Below are 25,691 nucleotides of genomic sequence, written 5' to 3'. Positions count from 1 at the left end.
AGTTGTTGAAGATGATTCACTTGTAGAGGTAGTTGGCATAGTAGTTGAACTAATTCCTGCTGGTGGAGGGGAGGTTAGACTAATAAATTCAGTGGTGGTTGATGATGCAGGTGTGCTGCGTTCAGAAGTAGATGAGGAGGCTATAGAATTAGAAGACTGAGAAGAAGTAGTTCCAGTAGAACTTGTGGAGGCTGTAATAATAGTTGTTGAAGATGGTTCACTTGTAGAGGTGGTTGGCATAGTAGTTGAACTAATTCCTGCTGGTGGAGGGGAGGTTAGACTAATAAATTCAGTGGTGGTTGATGATGCAGGTGTGCTGCGCTCAGAAGTAGATGAGGAGGCTATAGAACTAGAAGACTGAAAAGAAGTAGTTCCAGTAGAACTTGTGGAGGCTGTAATAATAGTTGTTGAAGATGGTTCACTTGTAGAGGTGGTTGGCATAGTAGTTGAACTAATTCCTGCTGGTGGAGGGGAGGTTAGACTAATAAATTCAGTGGTGGTTGATGATGCAGGTGTGCTGTGTTCAGTAGTAGATGAGGAGGCTATAGAACTAGAAGACTGAGAAGTAGATCCGGCAGAATTTGTGGAGGCTGTAATAATAGTTGTTGAAGATGGTTCACTTGTAGAGGTGGCTGCGATAGTAGTTGCACTAAATCTTGTTGTAGGAGTGGATGTTAGACTAGTAAATTCAGCAGTGGTTGATGCAGGTGTGCTGTGTTCAGTAGTAGATGAGGATGCTGTGGAACTAGAAGACTGAGAAGAAGTAGATCTGGCAGAACTTGTGGAGGCTGTAGTAACAGTGGTTGAAGATGGTTCAATTGTAGAGGTGGCTGTGATAGTAGTTACACAGAAATTTTAATCAAATGTAAGTAATTTGTAGTTGGTATAGCAGATATAAGTTATAACAATGCTGGGCTATGGCATAGTAGTAAGTTGAGTTGTTTTAGTACCTGCTGGCTCTTTTTTTAGAAATACTGTATTCATTTAATTATATTAGAAGCAGTAGAAGGGTTTGCAGTAGTAAAATTTGGATATTGTGTAGCACTATATGATTCTGCAATAATAACAGTAGTAGGTTGCTTGTAACAGCAGGGGGGTTATTTATCAAGGTCCGAATTTATCTCAATATCGGCTGCTACAAACTCCGATCTAACCCGCTCGGGTTTTTAACGTTTATTTATTATTACATTTTCCCGATAATTTGCTTTGTGGGAAAAGCTCCGATTTTCACTATTTTTTTGTGAATTTTCCCCGAAATCTCCCTTTCGAGTGAAAACTCTGAAAACATTGTGAAATTGCCCGAAACCCCCGACACTACCAAAAATCAATGGGACTGTTCCCCTTTACTTTTATGCAACCTCGACAGGTTTGAGATGCCGTGTTTTTATATTCGGGCTTTTTAGCCCTCGGGGTTTAATAAATTACGAAAAATTAGTTTTAAAAGTCCGATTTTATAAAAAGAAAATCACAAATTTTTCGGATTTCGGGTAATTTCGGGTAATTTCAGGTATTCGGAGATTAGTAAATAACCCCCTAAGAGTTTCTGATAGCATAACTAGCATATAAGTTGGTTTAGTAGTACATACCTGTATGTTTTTTAGTAGCGGTGGTAGGACTGGTCCCTGTAATAAAAATAAATGCGTAAGCTGAAACAGATTTGAAATAGCAACGGTATTATTTTGTTTAAGCCTCTACAGTTACATCATAATTTGGGTTGATGAAAAGAAAAGGCCATCATTAACCTCATGACCTACATAAAAAAACTCTTGTATTCTGCGCACCTGTCTGTGTTGATTAAATATATTTATGACAAATAACTGCAGTTGTGGAAAATGTATCAGAAGTTGCAGAATAGAACTACAATAGAAATAGTAGTTTGTAGTCTTTATAGAAGGTGAAGCTATTAACAATTTTCTCTTACAGAATAATAGTTTTTTTGTGTACTAGTAGCAGCAGCTGTTAATTATCATCATAGTAGTATTAGTGGGAAGGTTTAGCAGTAGGAATTAATAGGATATTTTGTAACTCTAGTCAATGGCATCTTTCTGCCTCAGGCAGCTCCTGCAGTGTCGCCCCCACTTCACCCCCCCCAGCACTTACCTTTCCTGTTCTGGAGGGGGTCGGGGGGCTGCATAGCTAGCGCAGAAAGTGAAATTGTACTCTTAAAGGTTCCAGGAGCGACTTCTTTGTAGAAAATTCTGTAGTAGTTGTGGGTTCTACAGTAGAGGTAGTAGTAAGGGATTGTGTAGTAGTAATGTCAAAAATGGTAGTAGAAGTAGAATAAGTGGATGGTTCTACAGTTGTAGTTAATTCAACAGTAGCTGTGGATTCTTCAGTAGAGGTAGTAGGGATTGATTCTGTAGTAGTAATCTTGGAAGTAGTTATTGAAGTAGTAGTAGTGGATGGTTTTGCAGTTGTGGTCATTGGTTCAAGAGTAGTATTTGTCAATGGATTCGATGTAACAGAAGAGGAAGTAGTAGTAACAGTTTTTGTAGAATGTCTAGTAGAGGACTGATGACTAGTTGGGGGTGTGGGTGTATTAGTTATGCCTGTACAAAGACAGGAAACATATTCATAAACTGGGTTAGCATTAAATTAAAGTTTTTTGGTTTTAAACTTTATTCCAGGGGTCCCCATCCTTTTTTACCAGTGAGCCACATTCAAATGTAAAAACAGTTGGGGAGCAACACTTGAAAAAGTCCTTGGGTGTAAAAAACATGTTGTGTGTACTGGCAGCCTACAGGAGACTCTACTTGACACTATACTTCATTTTTATGCAATTAAAACTTGCTTCTCAGCCTGGAATTAAAAAGTAAGCCCCTGCTACAAGGACACTGGAAGCAATATCCAATGTTGCTCACGAGCTACTGGTTGTGGATGACTGCTTTATACACACTAAGTTTGCCCTCCCCAATATATACTCCCCTGAACTATGCCTGATGGGACACACTAAGCCATTCACTCTCAGGATGTATCAGAGACTGTTCTACCTTCAAATGCTTTATTATGCTAAAAACAAAAATCATCCTCCTAACATGGAATTCAACCAGACACCCGACACTGACTTGTTGGAAAAAAGTTATTAATGCAGTTCTCCCCCTACAAAAGGCAAAATATTTAACTATCAATGTGTGGGGTTTGTGGCTGGAGATAGTGGTTAGAGTAGACCATGCACTGGTATAGGCCCCACTAGAGACCCAGACCAACAGTCATCTAGACACAACCGACAATAAACCCTCTACAAATGAGATAGTGGCTCTGAAATATATTGAAATATATTGTGTTACACTGAATTGCAAATGTACTGTATATAAGATAAAGCAGGAATTATGTACCTGTTAGAATTTATATGCCCTACTGTAAGACAATTATCTCTTACTCCTACTGTAACCTTTCTTCTACGTTATCAACTGTTAAACTTAAATTTCAAAATAAAAACTTTTTTTTTTTAATTATGCTAAATATTTCAGAATGCAGATACATTTAGGTTGCTATGTACTATCCCTTTTTCTAGTCGAGTTGAATTTTTAGAGAAAAAAACTTTTTGCTTTTTATTTATTATACCCCGAAGCTGCTAACAATTCAAATCTAAAAATACTCCAGCTAAAACCTGTTGAAATCATGTAAAAGTCAATGGCAGATGGTTCCTTTAACCAATGGAACATGATTCATGCCTTCATGGTTCTTGAAAGTTTGAGCTGGTTTTCGTGTGAAAACTCAAATAATTTGTGTTTTTCGACTACAAACTCGGTAAATCCAAATTTGTCGTGTGTCAGTTTGAAAAAGTCGCACAATTTGCATTGACACTCAAATTTTTTGAGTTTTTTTCTCAATCTGACTTTTTGAACCTAAATTATTAGTAAATACATTAAATTTGTGGATGGGAGTTAGGTCGAGTTAGTTTTTATTAAAGTTTAGTTTTAGAAAATAACTCCCTAATAGTTTTGTGGAGAATACTTATCAAATGGCCAATCCTCAAATGAATTTATTTACAAGTACATAAGTACATAGATTACTTTTATATATAGACTTTGTGCAGAAGAACTTTTTCATCTTTGGTAAATAAAACAGAAATATATGTAGAACATTTTAATTATGCGGATTTACCTACCTTTTAATCTCTGATCCTTACACTGATATTGTAAGTGACCAATAATACTACAGCTAAAGGTTGGCACTACCTCAGTACACTTGTTCCCTTTTATAAGGGGATATGCTCCTGTCGCTTAATCAGTCATTTAGAAAATATTAAAGGGATACTGTCATGGGAAAAAAAATTAATAGTGCTGCTCCAGCAGAATTCTGCACTGAAATCCATTTCTCAAAAGAGCAAACTGATTTTTTTTATATTCAATTTTGAAATCTGACATGGGGCTAGACATATTGTCATATTGTCAATTTCCCAGCTGCCCCAAGTCATGTGACTTTTGCTCTGATAAACTTCAATCACTCTTTACTGCTGTACTGCAAGTTAGAGTGATATCACTCCCCTCCCTTTTTCCCCCCAGCAGCCAAACAAAAGAACAATGGGAAGGTAACCAGATAGCAGCTCCCTGGTAGATCTAAGAACAGCACTCAATAGTAAAAACCCATGTCCCACCGAGACACATTCAGTTACATTGAGAATGAAAAACAGCAGCCTGCCAGAAAGCATTTCTCTCCTAAAGTGCAGGCACAAGTCACATGACTGGGGGCAGCTGGGAAATTGACAAAATGTCTAGCCCGATGTCAGATTTTAAAATTGAATATAAAAAAATCTGTTTGCTTTTTTGAGAAATGGATTACAGTGCAGAATTCTGCTGGAGCAGCACTATTAACTGATTCATTTTGAAAAAATAAATTTCCCATGACAGTATCCCTTTAAGGATAAAATTAAGGACTTATTAGGGCACTGCTACATACTTCATAAATATTTGATTTATTCAGCAAAAAAATCACCAATTTTAACTTGTTGTAGTTTAAGGCACCCACTCGGTTCCCCCAGATATTTGCAACAGTTTAATTTATTTTCGCAGCATCATCTCTTACTAAATTATACAAAGTACACATAGAGGAAATCCCCTCTTTTAATTTAAAAAAACAGATATGTCCATGTATGTGGTTTTGTATTTATCTGTTTTCAGCTTTAAAAAGTCCAAATAGAAAGGAGTGCTGTTTAGAAGAACACCTATAACCCTATCTTGGTTACACGCTCTTTTAAATAGTGATTAACCCCTTGCAATCCAGGGCAGTGAGCTCTCTTTGCATATGAAAGATACTGGGATTTACAGCACACTGTCTCCACCAAGTGAGCCCTGAGGAGCACAGCTCAGGGAATTTCTATTAGGAAAATAAAACACGCAGTTTGCAGTAAACTAATTTAAGTTTATATAAAACTGAATGCAATAAATCTAAATATAAATCACACAATTAACTCTGCCCTGGGGAACCTGTGTTGACTATTAATCCCCTGGTACAGTCCCCTGCTCCACTCTGGGTGGATAAATGCAGATTAACACAGTTCAGATCAATTCTGTTCCCTAAGAGCTCTTGTGTCCACAAGTAGGAATACCTGCCCCAAGGTGCCTCTCCCTTTGGATTTAGTAGCTGCTCCATGTGGCAGGTATACGAGCCATACCTGTCCTCAAACCAGGGACACACAAGGATTTCAACAGCATCCAACAGATGAACTGGACATAGGGTAATCTCTCTATTTAGACTGAAAACTCAAAGTTATCGATCTGAGTACCACACACACACATACGCAGTCTCTTTGTTAATGCAGCTCCTTTACTCATAGCCTGCACGTTCATTTCTTCATAGATCTGTCTCTGTCTGACTTCTGCAGCAGGGGCTCCCTCTGTAACCCTGTGCATTTGTCCAAAGCAAGGCACTTCTCTTGTCTTTCTCCTCTTCCAGAGATGCATTGGGGCTCCCAGCCAATTGGATTGCTCTCCAGTCTGTAACCGGGCTGGATGATGTCACAGACAGAAAAAAACAGTGGAAAGACTTGTCTGATCCTCTACATACCTATAGTTTAAAACTTCTGAAGAAATTATCAGTTCAGTGTAATGGGTTGAAAGTCTCTGCAATGCAGCATATATACTTAAGGTGTACAAAAAAAGTGAGTACTCTAGTAGCAAGCAAAGGGTTGCCACCTTTCTCCCTGGAAAACTTTGGGGGAGGCAGGGCCATGACACAGGGGCAGAGGGGCCATGATGTAGTGGGGTGAGGCCATGATGTGATGGGGGCAGAACTGGGATGTCGGGAGTGGGACTGTGATGTGGCGATCAGTGATTGCGTCAGTCTCAGGAAATCCTGCCCAGTTTTCCTAATTTGGTCAAAACCAGACAGGTGGCAACCCTAATGGAGCACCACACTTCTCACATGTGGAAGCATTAACATTTAAATACCCCTCACTGCAGGGCTATGGATCAAACCTCTGCCACACTGCTCTTCTGTTCTCTCTGCTCGAGGATTTATCTTAAAGTGTGCATCCAACTTGCTATCAGACCATCTCCTCAAAATTCTCCGCACCACATTCACTTTACACAGAGTAGCAAAGGGTAACAGAAGCAGAGAGACAGATGTACAGTAAGAGCGGAAAAGGCAATGGAAAGGCATGAATGGTGAAAATGGCTAAAATAAGGAAGGTAATAAAAAAGAGAAGGAAGGGGAGAGAAAATGAAATAGCTGTGGTGAAGGAAAGAAAAATGGTAAGGGGTTAATAACATTGATATTGAAATTTGGTGACACAGATCTTCTCTGTTAAGGGATATGGTTGCCTTGGGCAGGTACAAAAGTTTAAACATAGGGCCAGATTCAATTCAATGAGAACAAGTAAGCTTACTGTTTATCACGTGAAAACCCATGGTCGAGATTCAAGAAGAAAAACTTTTCTCCTAATTCAGTTCCAGTTTTTTCCCATAGACTTCAATAGAGTTTTCACACGATAAGCCCTAATATAAATGTTTCCAAATTGAATTGCACCTCAAATGGAATCTCTTCCATGACTTTTCATATGTTTTTGGATGTACTCTAATATATTTATTTGGACTTTAAGAGGTTTTCAGGGTTTTTTTGCTAGAAATTATCAGGAAAAACTTGAATTTTTAGAGGTTTTTTTAAGTTATGCATGTGTTTTATTTTTTGTTCATACTTTTTATATATTTTTATATTTTATATTCTTTAAATAAATTCAATGACAATCGTGGTTTTAGAGTTCATCAGTTTAGTTGTGTTTTTAAAAAACACTAAAATCTAATTTTCAATAAATAAGCCACCATGCCTTTTTGAAACAAGAAAAAATAAAAGATTTGTTTTCAATGTTCTTTGTGGCTGGCAAGACAGGAGATGCTAGTCATACCTTCTGGCTGCAATGCATTCTTGCATCCCTTCTATTTACCTGGCTTTGACTTTTACAATATTGTATCTAACTACTCTTAAGAACTGTGAGTAGGGTACTGCCTTGATAATGTGGGGATGATGATAGTTTGTGCCAGTAAAAGGGTGTTCCTGTCTTTATCTTTATGTTAAAGTGTTGTGGCAAGGGCCCTCATTGCCAAATGTTTTGGTTTGTTTGTGAGCATTGTACCCTTATGTGCAGCAATACAATAGTAATAATGTATAGGTTTAAAAAAGTCTGGGAAACATTAGAACCCATTCAGGTTCCATTGTGGCCTTAAAGATACCTAGTATAGGTAAAAAGTATGCATAAGACTACTAAGATACACAGAAGTGTATAATTTTACATAAATTATGTTGTAAATTTTAAATATACATAAAGGTATTTGCCCAGTAGAGCTTGCAAATTAATGTCTTATTTCTGTTTGAATGTCAAATAGCTTTCAATATTTCAAAAGAAATGCTGTACACCCAATCCAATATTTAAGAGAATTTCCACTCCAATAAATAAACAGACAATGTTATCAGAGCTAGAGAGGAAGGGGAAAAAGGAGGAAAACAATATATTGTGTAACACATTCAAATAGTTCTTCAATTGACCAATCACTTTACTGGTCAATTTTAAAGTGCAAATATGCCTTGTGCAAATTATTCAACAGTTTCCAAAAACTATAAACAATTATCAGCTGACCCTCAGAGTAGAAGCAAATACTCCAATACAATTGACTTGAAAGAGTCAGCCAATTGGATCAAAATAAAGTGCAAATGAAGTTTGAGCAGCTCTGATGCACAGCTTCTATGGTGTTGTTATTCTATGGGGTGTGTCTTTACAAGTCCCTTTAAACACTTCAATATTGCACTGCTTTTTCAATCTCTCCTTATTTTTGTGCATCATGGTTAGCTGCACATTGCGCACAAATATTTGAAATTGACTCACATATTATATGGGTGTTTCTTGGTCATTGTTTCCAATTTATCCTTGATGGTAATTTTGCAAATTATAAATGATTATATTTAAATTATAGATTAATGTAAAAATATGAAATAATATGAATTAATAATTTTTAAAATCTCTTTGCTATTATGCCATATTTAAAAAGCTCTTAAGGACAATTGCAGCGCCAATAAAACCCTAAAATTATGTTTGCACATTAAGGGGCAGATTTACTTTGAAAAACTTCAAAATTCGACCCTCGAATTGAAATCCTTCGACTTTGAATATTGAAGTCGAAGGATTTTGCACCGAATTTAGCGTTCGAATGATTAAATCGTTTGATTTGAACTATTCAAACGATTTTTAGCGATCGATCAAAGGATTTTTAATCGACCAAACAAAACTTAGAAAAGTGCTCTGGAACTTCCCCGTTGGCTAACACTTGCTTTAATTTGGTGAAGAATGAAGTCGAAGTTTTTTTTAAAGAGACAGTACTTTGATTATCGAACGGTCACATGACTTGGGGCAGCTGGGAAATTGACAATATGTCTAGCCCCATGTCAGATTTCAAAATTGAATATAAAAAGATCTGTTTGCTCTTTTGAGAAATGAATTTCAGTGCAGAATTCTGCTGGAGCAGCACTATTAACTGATTCATTTTGAAAAAAAAAAAATTTCCCATGACAGTATCCCTTTGAGTACCCAACTGTCGTATTGTTTTTAGGCCACATAATTAAGCTTAATTTACTTTGTAGCACATGAACCACAATTACATATGGAAGGAATTTCTGGCAGAAGAGCAAGAATTGTACACCCCTGATCAGGAAGGTTTTCCTTAATTGTAATGGATAATTAATGTAATCAAATACTCTTGTGGTTATTAATAATAATAACATATTCGCACAGGTAGAAACAATATCCCACAGAAACAATATAGCATGTATTTTAGTGAACAAAAAGTGTAATAATAATAATTAGCAATTTGCAGTATAAACATACAATATGTCACACCATGTATAACCACATTTCTCTATATTGTATTGTTCATACTTGGTCATGTGTTAACACTTAGTTCCGCTCAAGGATGTCTAAGTATCAGCTTTGGCATAACAGCAACACAATATAATGGTCATAAGCAGTATTTTTAATGGATTTTTAGGGAAATTTCCCTTCACTTCTTTAGGGGCTATAGTTTCAAAAAAACAAAGTCAGCATGCAGAGGAAATACACTTGATAGGCTACTCCTTACATAGAGAGGATGATTACATCTTGGGCAGGAGATGCCTAGCTATGACGTTTCATAAATAACTAATAGATTACTGCATTGCGAAGTAGACACTAGAACAGATAAACACTTAAGCCATTGTAACATGTAGGGGCACATTTACTTAGCTCGAGTGAAGGATTAGAATGAAAAATACTTTGAATTTTGAAGTATTTTTTTGGCTACTTCGACCATCGAATTGGCTACTTCGACCTTCGACTACGACATCGAACGTTTCAAACTAAAAACTGTTCGACTATTCGACCATTCGATAGTCGAAGTACTGTCTCTTAAAAAAAAACTTCGACTACCTACTTCGCCACCTAAAACCTACCGAGCACCAATGTTAGCCTATGGGGAAGATCCCCATAATCTTTCTAAGCATTTTTTGATCGAAGGAAAATCGTTCGATCGATGGATTAAAATCCTTCGAATCGTTCGATCGAACGAAATTCGGTAAATACTTTCGACTTCGATATTCGAAGTCAAAGGATTTAGCTTTGATGGTCGAATTTAGAGGGTTAATTAACCCTCAATATTCGACCAATAGTAAATCTGCCCTGACTTCGAATTTACTTTGACTTTGATTCGAAGTAAAAATCGTTCGAATATTCGACCATTCGACCATTCGATAATCTAAGTACTATCTCTTTAAAAAAAACTTTGACTTCAATACTTCGCCAAATTAAACTTGCCGAATTGCTATGTTAGCCTATGGGGACCTTCTACAAACTTTTTCTAAGTCTTTACACATCTAATAAAAATCCTTAGATCGTACGATAAAATCGCTTGAATCGTTCGATTAGAAAGATTTAATCGTTCGGTCAAATGATATTTATTCGATCGTAGGATTGCCAAATTCTGTGAAAAAACTTCGAATTCGATATTCGAATTCAACGTTTTTCAATTCGATGGTCGAATTTCGAAGTTTTTTGTACTTCGAAATACGACCCTTGATAAATCTGCCCCTTAGGGGATCAAGGTACGGACCAACCAGTTAAATTGGTAGTAAAGTACAATGATTTTGTGGCTACAAACACAGTTATAAAACTGAACATCTGAATAAATGCAAAATAGAAATTTTCAGTATGTACAGCACATAGCCAACATTTTCGAATTAAAAATGTTTTTTTCCACTCATTCCCTTTTTCTTTGTAGTAATAGTAAAGCAGCTCCTTGTACTTGATATTAACTGATCTAGTATGAACTTTTATTAACAATCTTATTGGGATTATTTCATTTTTAAATATTTTTTATTAGCATTAAGCCACGGTGATCCAAATTACAGACAAAGGCATTTCAGATAATATAACTGGTACCTGTACTATTTTACTTAATATTTCATTACCATTTTAAATTAGTGAATATAAGAAAATTTCAAAATGGAAATGTATGTAAGTCAACTATCAGAATGTATCATTGCTTGACAATTTTTAAACATGATTTAATTCTCCCCCTTTGAGTAGAAATAAAAATATATTTTGCAGTGATAAAATAAAATATCTTGGGATGAGATCTTTACATATATTAAAGAATCTTGTATTAAGGCTTCTAAAAACATTTAAACGACAAAAAGAAAATCCAAATAGGATTGTTTGGCAACCAACATATGTTTATCTTACAACATATCATCTCTTTCATAAAAATTAGTTTAATATAGGGTAATGGGGCTCAGCATGCTAATAAATTTGCCCTGAGAACTGTTTGCTTTAACAGGATTGTTTAAGATTCTACACAAGATCAGTTCTTCAACAATGGCATTTAGTGGTTAACGTTCTTTTTCTTCAACAAAAGCCACAACTGCTAGATTTGGTATAATTGCAGAGCCTTTACTTAATTTACCTCTCATTTCTTATCACTTTTTAAATTAAATCCAGAATATTAATATTTGGATGGATTAATATGTAACATCCCACTCATCATCCTTTCTTATCAATTAATCACATACATTAAATCTTAGAATTCTGCAAATGTTTTAATTGCTAAACACTTACTTATTTCTGTGATTTAAACATTTTAAATAACAGATTAGAACTCCACAACTCACCTTGTACCTCAGTTAACAAGGCCCATGGTAACACCAGGCAGAATATGAGATAGTTCTTTAATAATCCCATGGTATTCAATATCGATTGTTTTGTTTAGGATGCAAACTTCTCCAATGTAGAGCAGTGTAGAAGAATCAAAAGCAATATTCTGATAGACTAAACCTACAGTGGGTTTTATGCTCAGTTATTCTGGGTGAAGGACAACCCTTATATATAATTGCTTTGAGTTTACACCCTTTATCATTCTTATTAAGTGTTTGCTCTCTACTTAGATGATTTAGACAATTAGCTCAAATTGTTAAGATGTTCACTGTACAAAGAGCCATGACACATAGTACAAGTATGCAGTTAAAAAAAGATGTACAAAATTGGACCTAAACACAGATAAGTGTTAATTTGTAATAGGTGACAAAAAGTAGGATATGACACTCGGTTACACCTTAGTTTTAAACCAAATATGAGTATCGCTTCAAAGGACATTTACAGTAGCAAGAACAGCTACAAAATGAATAACACTAAAAACATACGTATGTTTAATATGGAGAAAAATCATCAAAGTGAGATGTCTCATTTACATAAAAATTCAAAAAAGTAAACAACAGAAAATCTGTAATCTCCAACTTCACCTTTATTGGGGGACAAAAGAGAAATTTTTTTTTTTTTAATGACTGTAGTACATTGAGTAAACTCCCAAAACTCCTGTACTCTCTTGTGAATTGTGAAGTTGTATGCACATTGTGTGCAGTATATTTAGTAAGGCTTTAGGTACTTATTTGCATATACTTATAGAAAAAAGATGTTGAATTAAAATTAGGAGTCTGCGGAAATATTATTTATATTGATTTCTTTACCTAATTGGGAATACGCACACAATGGTCTATGTATATTGAACAGTATACTGGTGGCACAGACTGTGGACTGTCATTGTCTCATGCCCCTCTCCCCCATTTAGGTTTTTGCCTTGGGTGTTTCTGGCTTCACTTCTGTTGCTTGATCCAATCCTTGGTCTCCTTGTTTAACAACACTTTGCCATTGGTGCAAGCTGTGACATAATTCAAGATGTCAGTGCCTTTGTGAGATATCAATTTAAGAGCCATACAATGTATTATTACTGTATAATAGTAACAAAAACAAAATAGAGGGCAGATTTTATTAGGCAGTACTTTTACAGTATTTTGCAAATCATAGGGCAAATCCTGCAAAAATAAATGTATGTAAGTAATGTATATTAGTAGTATATTAGTAGTATAGTTTCTCAATGAAAGTTCTGTAGAATTCCTTATTCCTAAAAAAATTGATTTTGCTACTTCTGAGCTGAGACAGAGAGGAGTCTTGACTGAAGGATATATTATTGTGGATTAATGAAACCGCGACTAAGCAAGTCAAACAAGCTAATGTAATGTATCTAAAGGATGATATGGAAATGTATTCATCTTCTGATGGTGGACTGAATTTCTTCACTTAATAGGTCTGCTGCCTATTCAGCTTCAGCATCAGTCTCCAATGACTTATTATAATAATTATTATAATAATAAGAAAGCCTGTTACCCCTAAAGCTTTTGAGTGCAAATTCTCTAAAATGTATCCTTTCCAAGAGGATGTTGCTAAAAATTGGTAAAATTATGGATGCCTCAGCGGTGCAACTTACTAAAAAAAAGTCTGTATTACCAATTGACAAAGTTTTGTTTCTCAAATATCCTATGTATTAATGGATGTAAACAGTTTTGAGAAGAAGTACCCCAAATTTCAGTTGCCAAGTATGGACTGGTGGCTGGATACTAGGGAAATCCTGGTGGACTCCACCACCTGGGCCTGTCAGTTGTGCCCATTTTATTTTATTTTCACTTCTCTAAATGGATTTCAAGAACAGAAAGAGGCTTGCTCTGCAAAACGATATTAATTGTGTGAAAGACAGGGCAGCCAGAGCATGGTGGCTAGTGGAGGAGATAAGGGTCAAAAGATGCAGTTACAGGATGAGCAATTAATAAGGAGTCAAAAGAAGAAGAGTTAGGGGCGCAAGAAGAGTGCAAACATGGAGGTTATTAGAATCAGGAATGAATGCAGTAGAGAGAATGCTAAAATGCAAAAATAGGTATGAAACTACATTTGTAGGGCAACATTGGTGACGTTATTGATTTTGATAAATAACCCCCTTGTATTTAGCACTTATCTGTACAGCAAATAAGTGGAGGAAGCCCATGCAGCTGACCTTAACCATTTCTGGAGTACAGATTCTTAAATCTTAACTGACTTTTTCATGGATTTATTTCCACCAGTATTCCTAGCCTCTTCATCAGAATGAAAAAAAATTGTGAAAAGTGTTATAAAAGGTTTACAAAGTACAATACAATCTAAATGATAAAAGATGTTAGAAAGGTAGCAAAGAGTTAATTTAGAAGGTGGGTGTCCTGGTCAGAGAATAATCAAATTATTGACCCAGATAAGCAGGGAGGCAGTTAATTATACAGGGCTGGCATGGTTAGTGTCTTAGGAAGAATTGTAAATGGGAAAGCAAAAGCTAATAGATTCCCCAAAACAAACTACATTGTCTGGGCTCTAAACAGCATATGCTGTGTCCAAACTTTTTGCAACGATTTGGTGAGGTGAAAATGTTTAGGGGCCGACCATTCAGCCTGACATTCTTTGAACCATAACATAAATGCAAATGAACTTTTTATGACATTTTTATTGCAAATGGCATACATACTACTTGTTATTTCTTCACACAGAACAGAAATAAACTTAAACAAGTTTTTACCGAGATCACTTTCATATTTGAAGTTTTTTTTTCCAGACAGACTTTTTCTTAATTTTATTCTATGACTTTTTTGAATGACTATGTCTCATAAAATGAAGAAAAAATCTGTCTGGAAAAAAAAAACTTTTCAGGAAGATTAAGCATATCTAGGTTCATTTGAAACATACAAAATAACTTGCCTGCACTAATGTGAAGGGTGATACTGAGATCTCGACCATAGTAAATAGCCCAGGTCTGGCTCCAAAACAGTCATTTTGATTCGCAAGATGTCACGCAGGTGAGAGTCACTTAGTCTCATCCTCACACGGTTCTTGTTAAAGTTCATAACAGAGAATGTCTTCTCTCACAAGTATGTTGAGCCAAACAAGCTTAGCAAATGTTCGAATCTCTTGGAACTTGCCTTTATCCAGCTGGCGGTAAAAGTTGACAAAAGGGAGCTGTTGTTGCCGACTGCGACACTCTGTGTCACACTGCAGCTCAATGAGCTCCAGCTGCAGGTGGTCTGGAGCTTCACAAGGGTCCACGGCGAAAGGAGAGGAAAAAAGCATGATCTCTTTTTCAATAGCTGCAAAATCCCGAAAGCGCTGTTGAAACTCTTCAGCCAGAGATGAGATACCTCCTCATTTATGCACTGATATTGTTCTGTGGAAAACTGGTCCTTATTTCCTGCAGCGATGGGAAATGTGTGGTATTGGGCTGCGAAAAGTAGCAGCTTGGTCCCAAAAGCTTTGATGTGTGAATACAGTTGGCTTACCACTGCATTTTGTCCCTGAAGGCTCGTGTTCAGATGTCATTCTATGTCACCTAAAAATCCAAAATCAACCAACCAAACAGGATCAGATAGTTCTGGCATTGGTTTTCCTTTTTTTGTCAAGAATTGTCCATTTCCTCCCTAAGAGAGCAAAAGCGCTGCAGTGAAGACCCCCAACTGAGCCATTTTACGTTGTTGTGATATACAACATCTCTGTATTCAGCTTGGGTGTCAAGTAGAAATTGTTGAAACTGGTGGTGGCACAGGGTTTTGGAGCAAATATAATTAATAACCTTTATTATGGGTTTCATAACATGATCATATTTTAGATATTTGGCACAAAGAACTTGTTGGTGAATAATACCGTGAAGTTTTATAGCTTTGCTTCCTTCTTCGCTGACTTTGTTACAGACTAGGGTTTATAATCCACTTCACACGCCATGGCAGGTGCGCCATCAGTAATAATCCCAGTGACCTTTTTCGATGGCAGTTTCATGTCATCTACGGCGGAACAAACAGAAACAAATAAATCTGTTCCTCTTGTTTTGGCCTTAACGCTCTGGAGGTCAAGTAGCTCTTCACTCACGTTCATTTCATTATCCACTCCTCTCAAAAAATCAGTAACTGAGAGTGTCACATGCATCCGTGCTTTCATCACAGGCTAACAAAAAAAAAATCGACCTCCACTCCTTTTGCCTCTGTCTCTTAATATCAGATGAAATGTCTTCAATTCTCTGTACCACAGTGTAACGAGCCAGGCAAACATTGGCAAACTCACACTTCTTCTCAGGACAAATTTTCTCCACCATTCTCATCACACATTCTTTAATAAATTTGCCCTCAGTAAAAGGTTTGCAGTGCTTGGCAATCAGCATTGCCACCTCGTCGCTTGCATTTGTGGCATTTTTCATTTGACTCACGGGCTCTTGTGAAAAAGCACTGCTGTTCTGTTAAAACAACTTCCAGTTGCTTAAAGTTTTCCCTGAGTTTGTTCCCAGTTAGCTTGTCGTTATCATGTTTCGTCCGGTAGTGCCTCTTGATATTGAATTCCTTAAAAACAGCCACAGTCTCTTGACAGATTAGGCAGACACAGTTGTTTCGTATTTCAGTGAAAAAATACTCCAATTTCCACTTGTCCTGGAAACGGCGGCGCTCCCTGTCAATTTTCCTTTTTTTAAGTCGCCATTTTAGAAATGGGCTGGAAAGGATCACACAATCCATCTGTTAATTGGCACTAAGATTTAATAATTGCTGAGTGTCGAGTGCAGCCTCTGTCATGAAATAATAATAAAAAATATTAATAATGCGGCCCACCAGCACAGTATAAATTACACATATACAAAGATTTGAGTGCCAAAGGACAACATTGAAACATGGCACATTAGTCTTACATCAAATCACAACATCAGTCTTATTGGGTTTATGATTTGGCTATATTAGGCTGTAAAGACAACAAACATCTCAATCATATTCGTACTTAGCAAAACAAAAATGTTTCATTGGCTCTGTAATGACCCTTCAGACCCTTCATAACAAGCTCTCTGCTGGACCCTTGGTTTCCCAGTCTGACACTGTTATTATGGGGGGTAACATTATGGGGGTGGTATTTTTTTGCATTTTTTAATAGAATCAAATTCAGCTTCTCCCATTCTCAAATTGCCTTCATTTATCCAAAATTCTGGTCGAAAAAAGTTAATGTGGGAAAAGTCTCGACAAAATCTTTTAACAATTTGAATTGTGTGACTTTTTTGAATTTGCCACTTGAAATGTGCGACTTTTTCAAATTGTTGTCCGAAAACCACAAAATTTTTGGATTATCGAACAAAAACCAGCGCAGATCACGATGGCAAGAAATATCTTCAGATTGTAAAAGGGACATCTGCCACTGACTTCTACATGACTTCAATAGGTTTTAGCCTGAGTATTTACAGATTTTAATTTTGTAGCAGCTTCGGAGTATAATAAATCTCGAGTTTTCCCCTTTAAAAACTCAACCAGTTTAATAAATAGGCCCAATTATGACTATATAAATTTAAAATCCTGAACAGGCTATTGATTTCAGAGCTTTAGAGAAACACTTGTTGATCTAATGTTGGCTACTAGTTTTTCTTTTGAAGTAGCTGTATGTTCTTTGAAAGTCTAGTTTGACAGAAGCAAATCTTGATAAGGCTTTAAGGAAAACTATTCTGTAACAACTGTGAACAATTTTCAGTATCCAGAAATCCTGAGTTACGTATCTCAGACCCCCTAAATTGTAGGATTTGAAAATCCTCTTGGATTTATTTATGGGCACATTTATCAAAGGTCGAATTTCGAATTTGAATTTTCCCATAAACTCCCAAGAACTCGAAATACGACCAATCGAAATTTATTAAAAAAAAAGATTTTCCAAAACTCGGTTGAATAGGATCGACCTGAAAGCTCGAATCGAATTCTAATTTAATTTACTTTAAGTTTTAAAAACTCCATTCACGTTTTTTCTCTGAAAAAAACTTGAATATCAGGAAGGCTGCAAACAACTCCAAAGTGATCCCAGGATGTCTTCTATTTTTATAAATAACAGGATATTCATTTACAGTATTTATATATATATATATATATATATATATATATATATATATATATATATATATATATTAATATACAGTATATACAAGAGATCCTCTGCACTCGATTGCCTGTCCATATATCGCAATACACCCAAGCTGTCCAACTACGTCAAAGTCATCCCACATCCCAGTCCTATGCTCAATTTTCATCTGATTCATTAAGAATTATATTATATGATATATATATATATATATATATATATATATATATATATATATATATATATAATTATATATGTGTGTGTGTACAAAACAGCAAATATTCACTGCACTAACTTTTATTTTTGAGGGTTTGAGAATAAGGCAAAAAAAGAGTAAATTAATGTTCCAGTTTTCCATTGAGAACTTTGTCAGAGTAACAAATCTGGTTGAGAACTCAAACATTATACTCCCCCCCCCCCCAAAATGGCACCAAAAGTGCAAAGACTATTGCCATGGGTGAAAAATCTCCCCAAAATGCTTTCTCACTGACAATAAAGTAACAGCACTTTCCCACAATCACCAAACGTTTCCTTGAAATTTACTTTTTTCCTATTGCTGGTGGGAAGGCATTTCTGGAACATTTGTCGCACACATTAGTAAAGATTTAGATGTGGGCCACAAATCGTCCCCATGTGCCATTAGTCTTAAGAGACTTGCAACAGTCAATAAAATGTACGGCACGCTCAGTGACTTAACCCATTAGATTCTATGGGTGTCATTTTCGCAGCGAAAAAATCTAGTTCATCACTACTGGATGGTATTTGACATGGCTAGCGGGTATATCACTAGCTAAGCCTGTATTACAGATTTACTGGCAAAATACCTACCATCTCCATCCTGAGTTTGTGATATACCAGCCAGCCCACTTAAACACCGGCCAGGTGGGAACCCCATCTACAGCTCAACATGCCTGGTGGATAGTTTTACTAAGCAATATCAAGTGACAGTACTATTTACATGTTTGAATTGTTAATAGTGAAAGCAATATTGAAATTAAAATATTTTAAATATAAAAGGATCTAAAAATCCATTCTGTGTGCTATGTATACAATTCCTTTCATGCCTTTCCTTGGCATAACAACAATTATTTGTGTCTTCTCCAAGATTTCCTCATGTTTCTGCTTCTATATTAATATCTAAGTCATTTTATCCATTTTGTGACTCATTGTTTTCCTATCATTATTTTAATTACTGATACCCGTGTTAATTCATGTTAACATGTAAAATAGATTTACAGTACATTGTACTTATTAATGCAGTGGTTTAGAAATTACAAAGCTGTGTAAATAACCGCAGAGATATACAATTTACATTTTCATTTTTGTGTGTAAGAAAAATCTCAACAGGCTTCTACAAGCTCCAGCCTTATAAATATTCAATTCATTGTCACCCTGCTTATTGGGATGGCAAATTCTATCCATAAATTTAGGGATCAGAAAAGGGAATTTAGAACAAACCTTCCTTCGATCAGGAAAATTGTTAGGAAGCCTATGGGGACTTTCCCCATAGGCTAATATTGGCCTCGGTAGGTTTTAGGTGGCGAACTAGGGGGTCGAAGAAATTTTTAAAGAGACAGTACTTCAACTATCGAATGGTCGAATTGTCGAACGATTTTTAGTTCGAATCTTTCGATTCGAAGTCGAAGGTCATAGTCGAAGGTCGAAGTAGCCCATTCGATGGTCGAAGTAGCCATATTCGACCATTCGAAATTCAAACTTTTTTTCCTCTATTCCTTCTCTCGAACTAAGTAAATGGGCCCCCAAATGTTAAAAGATGGAACCTGCAAATCTCGCGAGATTTAGTGTGTCAATGGGCAAGATTACAGACACAAGTGAACTCCAAGACGTCACTACGCCCACAAACAGCTGCGCAAAGTGGATGACGCGACCGTAGGAGGTTATAAATACTCAGCGTCCTTATCCACCCGCATTGCCTTTGAGAAAGCTAACTAGCGAAACGCGCGTCGGCAGCTTCCTTACATAGACGGTTTATACCATTTTATTGAAATCCTTGGGGGGTGTTTTAGTGAAATTCTTTATAAACGGTTTCTTTTTTATTCTGCTCAGAAAATCCTTCACCTAAGCCAATATTGTTTTCTCTTCTAAGGGCCAGGGGATCTGTGGTTTTATAGGATAGCCAGTTCTTAGACAAGAAAGATAAAATAATATTGAGACTACAGTCCGTGAAACCCTGACTTTCTCAGCTTTGTGGGGTCCCTGAGACAGAAAAATATCAGACAGCCTAACGGGACTTCTCCACCTACTATCAATTTCCTTTTTTTCTACTAATCAAGCAATCTGAGCAGATATATGAATTTTCTGGTTTAACTGGGATTTTATTAAGCACTTCATCACTTTATATTTATAATTAATTAATTTTGCACAATTGAATACAACAGATAGAATGAATTTTTAATCAATTCGAAAAATCCTTATGGATTGATCAAGCAACATGTCACTTTATATTTCTTGGCACTTATGCACTTTAGGTGCTAATAAATAGATTAATTAAATCACAATATCAGTACACCAGCACTTTATTGATTATAAGAAATGTAATTTCACCTACAATTTTATCTCAATTGTTATCAATTATAATAGAACGTTAATTCATAGAAAGTACAAGCATCCAGTTGTTTCATAGAAACCGTGTTAGTGAATTAACGTGATTGGTAAATAAAGGATACTTTTCTTACTCCTTAATTTAAATTCTATAAAGGGATTATGTAATTAAAGGCACTAAGTTTGTCCAAGAGCAGTAACCCATAGCAACCAATCAGCAAGTAGAATTTACTGGTCACCTGTTTAAAAGCAAACATATCATTGGTTGCTATGGGTTTCTGTACCTGGGCAAACTGCCTTTTATTACATATGGTGGTTAATGCCTTTAGAGCAGCATGGTGACTTTTTGGACAAGCATAATATTTTAGGGGACAGTGATATTGAGGTCTACAGTTGGTTTAGTATGGTATATATATATATATATATACTGTATATACACACACACACACATTTGGTCTGTGTATATTCATATGTGTATATATATATATATATATATATATATATATATATATATATATATATATATATATATATATATATATATATATATATATAGATTTAAATGGTTTAACTTGGAACTATTTTTTAGGCCAAACTAACTATGTGTTATAACTATGTATTTGCAAAGTAATATCACAAGTACATTTCCTCATTATTCAGAGGAATAATGCTTTGAATGCTTTTGAATGGTATTTTTAATATACACCAGATTTTTAATATACGCCAGATGGTGGGTGTGGTGGGGGAGGCACTTACAAACTATCTGCATGACCTTCATGCATCGCATTGCTGTTCCAGCTCATCACCCCCCTTCAACTGGGGGTCAGGGTTTGACTAGGGAGCCTCATAGAATTGTCCCAGCTCTGGCAATACTTATTATAATAGATATACAAGGAAGGTGTCTGTTTCGCAGGTAACCTGCCAGTCATCTTTTACAGCCTCAATGCCTTTGAGGTTAATATAGTTTAAAGGACAATGGTTGGGTGCATGTTTTTGCATGTTTAATCGTTTGGCTCTTGACTTGGCCTACAATTATTTAGCTATTCTGCTACCTCCCTATACTTCTGGGTTGCTGCTGTTACTGAGCTGGTTCCTGATTTTTCCTCACCCTTGAATAGCTTGGCTTGACCTGTATGGACTTTCTTTGCAGGTTTGTACTCCGAGGAGCGGATATTTTTCTCTCTTCTTGGCTCTATAATTAGTGATGGGCGAATTTATAGCCAGGCGCAAATTTGTGGCGAATCCCCCCCGATTACCAAAAAAAAATGGATGCCGGCATCTGTTTTTTTTGGATGCCGGCGCACATTTGCCAGTGAAAATGCGCCGGCGTCCAAAATACGGACACCAGCGTCAAAAACAGATGCTGGCGTCAAAAACGAGATGCCTGCGCCGTTTCACAAACTTTTTCCGTTTCACTAATTTCGCAGGAAATTCACAAATTTTCCGGTGAAACGCCCCAAATTCGCCCGTCACTATTTATAATGACTCAGTGGTTAACATTTCAGCCTACAGTAATGGTTTTGCTTGATTCTGACCTGGGCAACATCTGCAAAGAGTGTACCATGTTTGCTATTTGTTTGTGTGGGAACAAATCAAAGTACATGGAAGATATCCTTCACATTCTAGCAGCTTTGGCATAGAGCATCAAGGGCCCACCCTTGTTCTGTATTAGAGATATTACAGCTACTAGTGGCAGCTTCCAGAAAGAGACACTCAGTACTAATGCTACATGAAACTGTGTTCTCTTATGTGTTTGTTTGTTGCATTGTTCTCCTTTAGTTGTGTGAGTGCACATAGCAATTAAACAGACACACACAGAGGGGAGGATAAGATAAAGGATAGCACAGGCAGGCCAGAGCCAGAACAAGGGGTAAGCAGAAGAGGCACATGACTAGGGCACAACTGTGGGGGGCACCAGGCATGTACCTTTTCTGCCTCCATGCTCTAGCCCATGCTCTTGTGTTCCCCAACGTTGCTCACTCTTATTTTACCATCAACTCTTCTTTTACCTTCTGCAACTCTCCAGGCACATGCTCATTTGAGTGTGTGTGCGTACACAGGTGCAGGGGTGGCAACATAGTCGGTCAGGTTGCCTAGGGCTCCTGGCTGGTTTGGCCTGCTGCTGAGACAGACACACAAACAGGTAGTTTAGATATATTTGTCAAACCACCAATCCTCTACTACGAAAAAGTTGCACTCCCCTCTGTAGGGGCGGTTGTTCACTCTATACTTGTTTAGGCTGTTTAAACATCTTTTTGCTTCATGTGAACTAGGGATGCACCGAATCCACTATCTTGGATTCAGCCAAACCCCCTAATTTGCTTATGCAAATTAGGATTCGCATGCGCTGAAACCTGCTGAAAAAGGCTGAATCCTGGCCGAATCCAGAACTGAATCCTGGATTTGGTGCATCCCTACCGAGAACATAAATTGATTTTACATTTAAAAGCGCTGGTATAGTTATGTTGTATTCACATCAGTCCAGACTCCACGCCCAAGTGGCTGTTTACAATCTCTTCACATTCACACACAGCAGAATCAATTTTGGCAGTAGAAAATGAACACACACAGACATCAGGAGAACATAAAACTCCCTACAGATAGTAACCAAGCTGAAATTAAACTCATGACCGTAGTTGCAATGATGGCAGACAAAAGAAGACTGCAAATTTAATGTGAATTCAACTTAGAGTAGCTAAAACATTTGAACCTTATATCTCAAAATGTCATTGTGTATGTTTAATGCATGAGTGTGCACCTATGTATGCAACAGACTTGATCCTAATGAACTAATAAACTGTTTCTAGTATCTGCACCACCACTAATTCCAACCTACATTGATACATTTAGAATATACTGCAAAACCCCTGCCCATCTCTTTCTTCCAACTCTCCAACTTTCAAAGTTGACTTAAACTCCAGCCCTCCCTTCTGTAGTTCCAGCTTCTTCACTTCATTACACCATCAGTACCCTTATGCTTTGAACTCTTTTCTAAAATCATCTTTTGTAAAATCACTATTTTCTATAACTGCAGGCTACTTTTCCCTTTTTAAGATTTATTGTATACAGCCGTTCTCCTTAAAATATTGCTTTACATAAATGACCATGGCTAAACTGTATTATAACAAAATAGAAAAAGGCTGGATTAATCTGGACCACACTCCACAAGTTGATGCAGTAAAAAAGTATTTATTAAGCAAAAAACATCACAGCAAAGGGCCTTACGAGTTTCATGCCTAGAGGCACTTAATCATAGGCATGATTAAGTGTCTCTAGGCAATATACGCGTACGGCCAATTGATGTGATGTTTTTTGCTTAATAAATACTTTTTTACTTCATCAACTTGTGGAGCGTGGTCCGGATTGTGCCAGCCTTTTTCTATTTTACAATTGTTTGCCTCCCTGAGCTGAAGGTCTGGGGCTTGAGCACCTGGACCCCCCATCTATTTGAGTAAGTTTACCCCAATTTATATCATTTCAGACACTGAATGCCTCTTTTGTAAATAGTTTTGTTATATCATAAACTGTATTATTACTGTATATCAGTTTGAAACAAAAATTTATATTGTCTTGTGTCTACTGTCATCCCCTATTATGAACTAATTATTAACCATGATTATAGTGAGTATTTCTTTTGTGTTCTTTAATTTTCGGGGCAACTGTATTAAAGCATATTTCCCCACTATTTGATGAAATCATTGCTAAACAAAACATGATTTCAAATGCAGCTGATTTTAAGTTATTAATTGTTATTTTCAAGATGTCTTAAAGTAAAAAGTCTTGAAAATATGGAGGTAAAATTCCTAAAACCTGCAGAGATTCTACAGAATCTGAACATGCACAGTGCATGTTAAGTGAAGGCTGTTGGAGCGTCCACCATACTCCCTCCCAAGCCACATCATTGCAAGGTATGAACAGTGGAACTATGTAATTTATTGTGTTTCATTTTTTTCCACAATAACAATTAAAACATTTTTTTCTTTAACGTGTTAATGATCATGGAAAAAACGCAACTGCAAAACAAAATGAAAAGAAGAGTTTAATGGTTATTTAGTCGATCATGGATTTTAAAATCACAATCTCGAAAAACTGATACATCTGTTTATTAAAAAAATTAATTAAATAAAATAATTTGTATGCTTATCTACAGAGAGCATAACGTTTATGTGAAACTTTAACAAAGTATCCCTTTCTCATTAAACATAATTTACAAGGATAAACCTTTGTATGCATGTCTATGGATCAATATAATAGCTCGTTCTCAATAAATATCATCTATAAAATATGTTTAAAATATAATTTATACCCTCAAGAGCTCCAAACATTATGAACTAATATACAGTCATATAAAAAAAGTTTGGAAACCCCTTTCAGCCTGCATAATAATTTACTCCACTTTCAACAAAAAAGATAACAGTGGTATGTCTTTCATTTCCCAGGAAAAACACTGGGGTGTTTTCTGAACAAAAATTTTTAGTGAAGCAGTATTCAGTTGTATGGAATTAAATCAAATGTGAAAAACTGGCTGTACAAAAATTTGGGTACCCTTGTAATTTTGCTAATTTGAATTCATGTTACTGCTCAATACTGATTACTGGCAACACCAAATTGGTTGGATTAGCTCATTAAGCCTTGAACTTCATAGGTAGATATCTCCAATCATGAGAAAGGGCATTTAAGGTGGCCAATTGCAAGTTGTGCTTCTGTTTGACTCTCCTCTAAAGAGTGACAGCATGGGATCCTCAAAGCAACTCTTATACGATCTGAAAACAAAGATTGTTCAGAAACTGTCAGTTTCAACTGTTAGAAATGGAATCAGGAAATGGAAGGCCACAGGCACAGTTACTGTAAAACCCAGGTCTGGCAGGCCAAGAAAAATACAGGAGCAGCATATGCGGAGGATTGTGAGAATGGTTACAGACAACCCAAAGATCACCTCCAAAGACCTGCAAGAACATCTTTCTACAGATGGTGTATCTGTACATCTTTCTACAATTCAGCGCAATTTGCACAAAGAACATCTGTATGGCAGGGTGATGAGAAAGAAGCCCGTTCTGTACTCGCACCACAGAGTCACGTATTGTATGCAAAAGTGTATTTAGACAAGCCACAGTCATTTGGGAACAAAGTGCTTTGGACTGATGAGACAAAAATTTAGTTAATTGGTCATAACAAAAAGCGCTTTGCATGGCGGAAGAAGAACATCGCATTCCAAGAAAAACACCTGCTACCTACTGTCAAATTTGGTGGAGGTTCCATCATACTGTGGGGCTGTGTGGCTAGTTCAGGGACTGGGGCCCTTGTTAAAGTCGAGGGTCAACCCAAAATCAACAAATTCTTGAGGATAATATTCAAGCATCAGTCACAAAGTTAAAGTTACACAGGGGTTGGATATTCCAAG

General features: G+C 36.5%; 1 long non-coding RNA gene across 1 annotated transcript; it reads right to left on the bottom strand.

The window, feature by feature from the left end:
- Positions 1-747: 747 nt before the first annotated feature.
- LOC121397778 lies at positions 748-11,786 on the bottom strand. Its single transcript, XR_005963916.1, has 3 exons — positions 11,629-11,786; positions 1,587-1,622; positions 748-830 (listed from the first exon to the last, which is right to left on the bottom strand). It is a non-coding gene; the product is annotated as an uncharacterized LOC121397778 (long non-coding RNA).
- Between the last annotated feature and the right edge of the window lie 13,905 nt (positions 11,787-25,691).

Source organism: Xenopus laevis, chromosome 8S (genome assembly GCF_017654675.1).
Source record: "Xenopus laevis strain J_2021 chromosome 8S, Xenopus_laevis_v10.1, whole genome shotgun sequence".
NCBI lineage: Eukaryota > Metazoa > Chordata > Amphibia > Anura > Pipidae > Xenopus > Xenopus laevis.
Note: the sequence above shows the minus strand (reverse complement) of the source record. Positions and strands in the feature narration are given on the sequence as shown.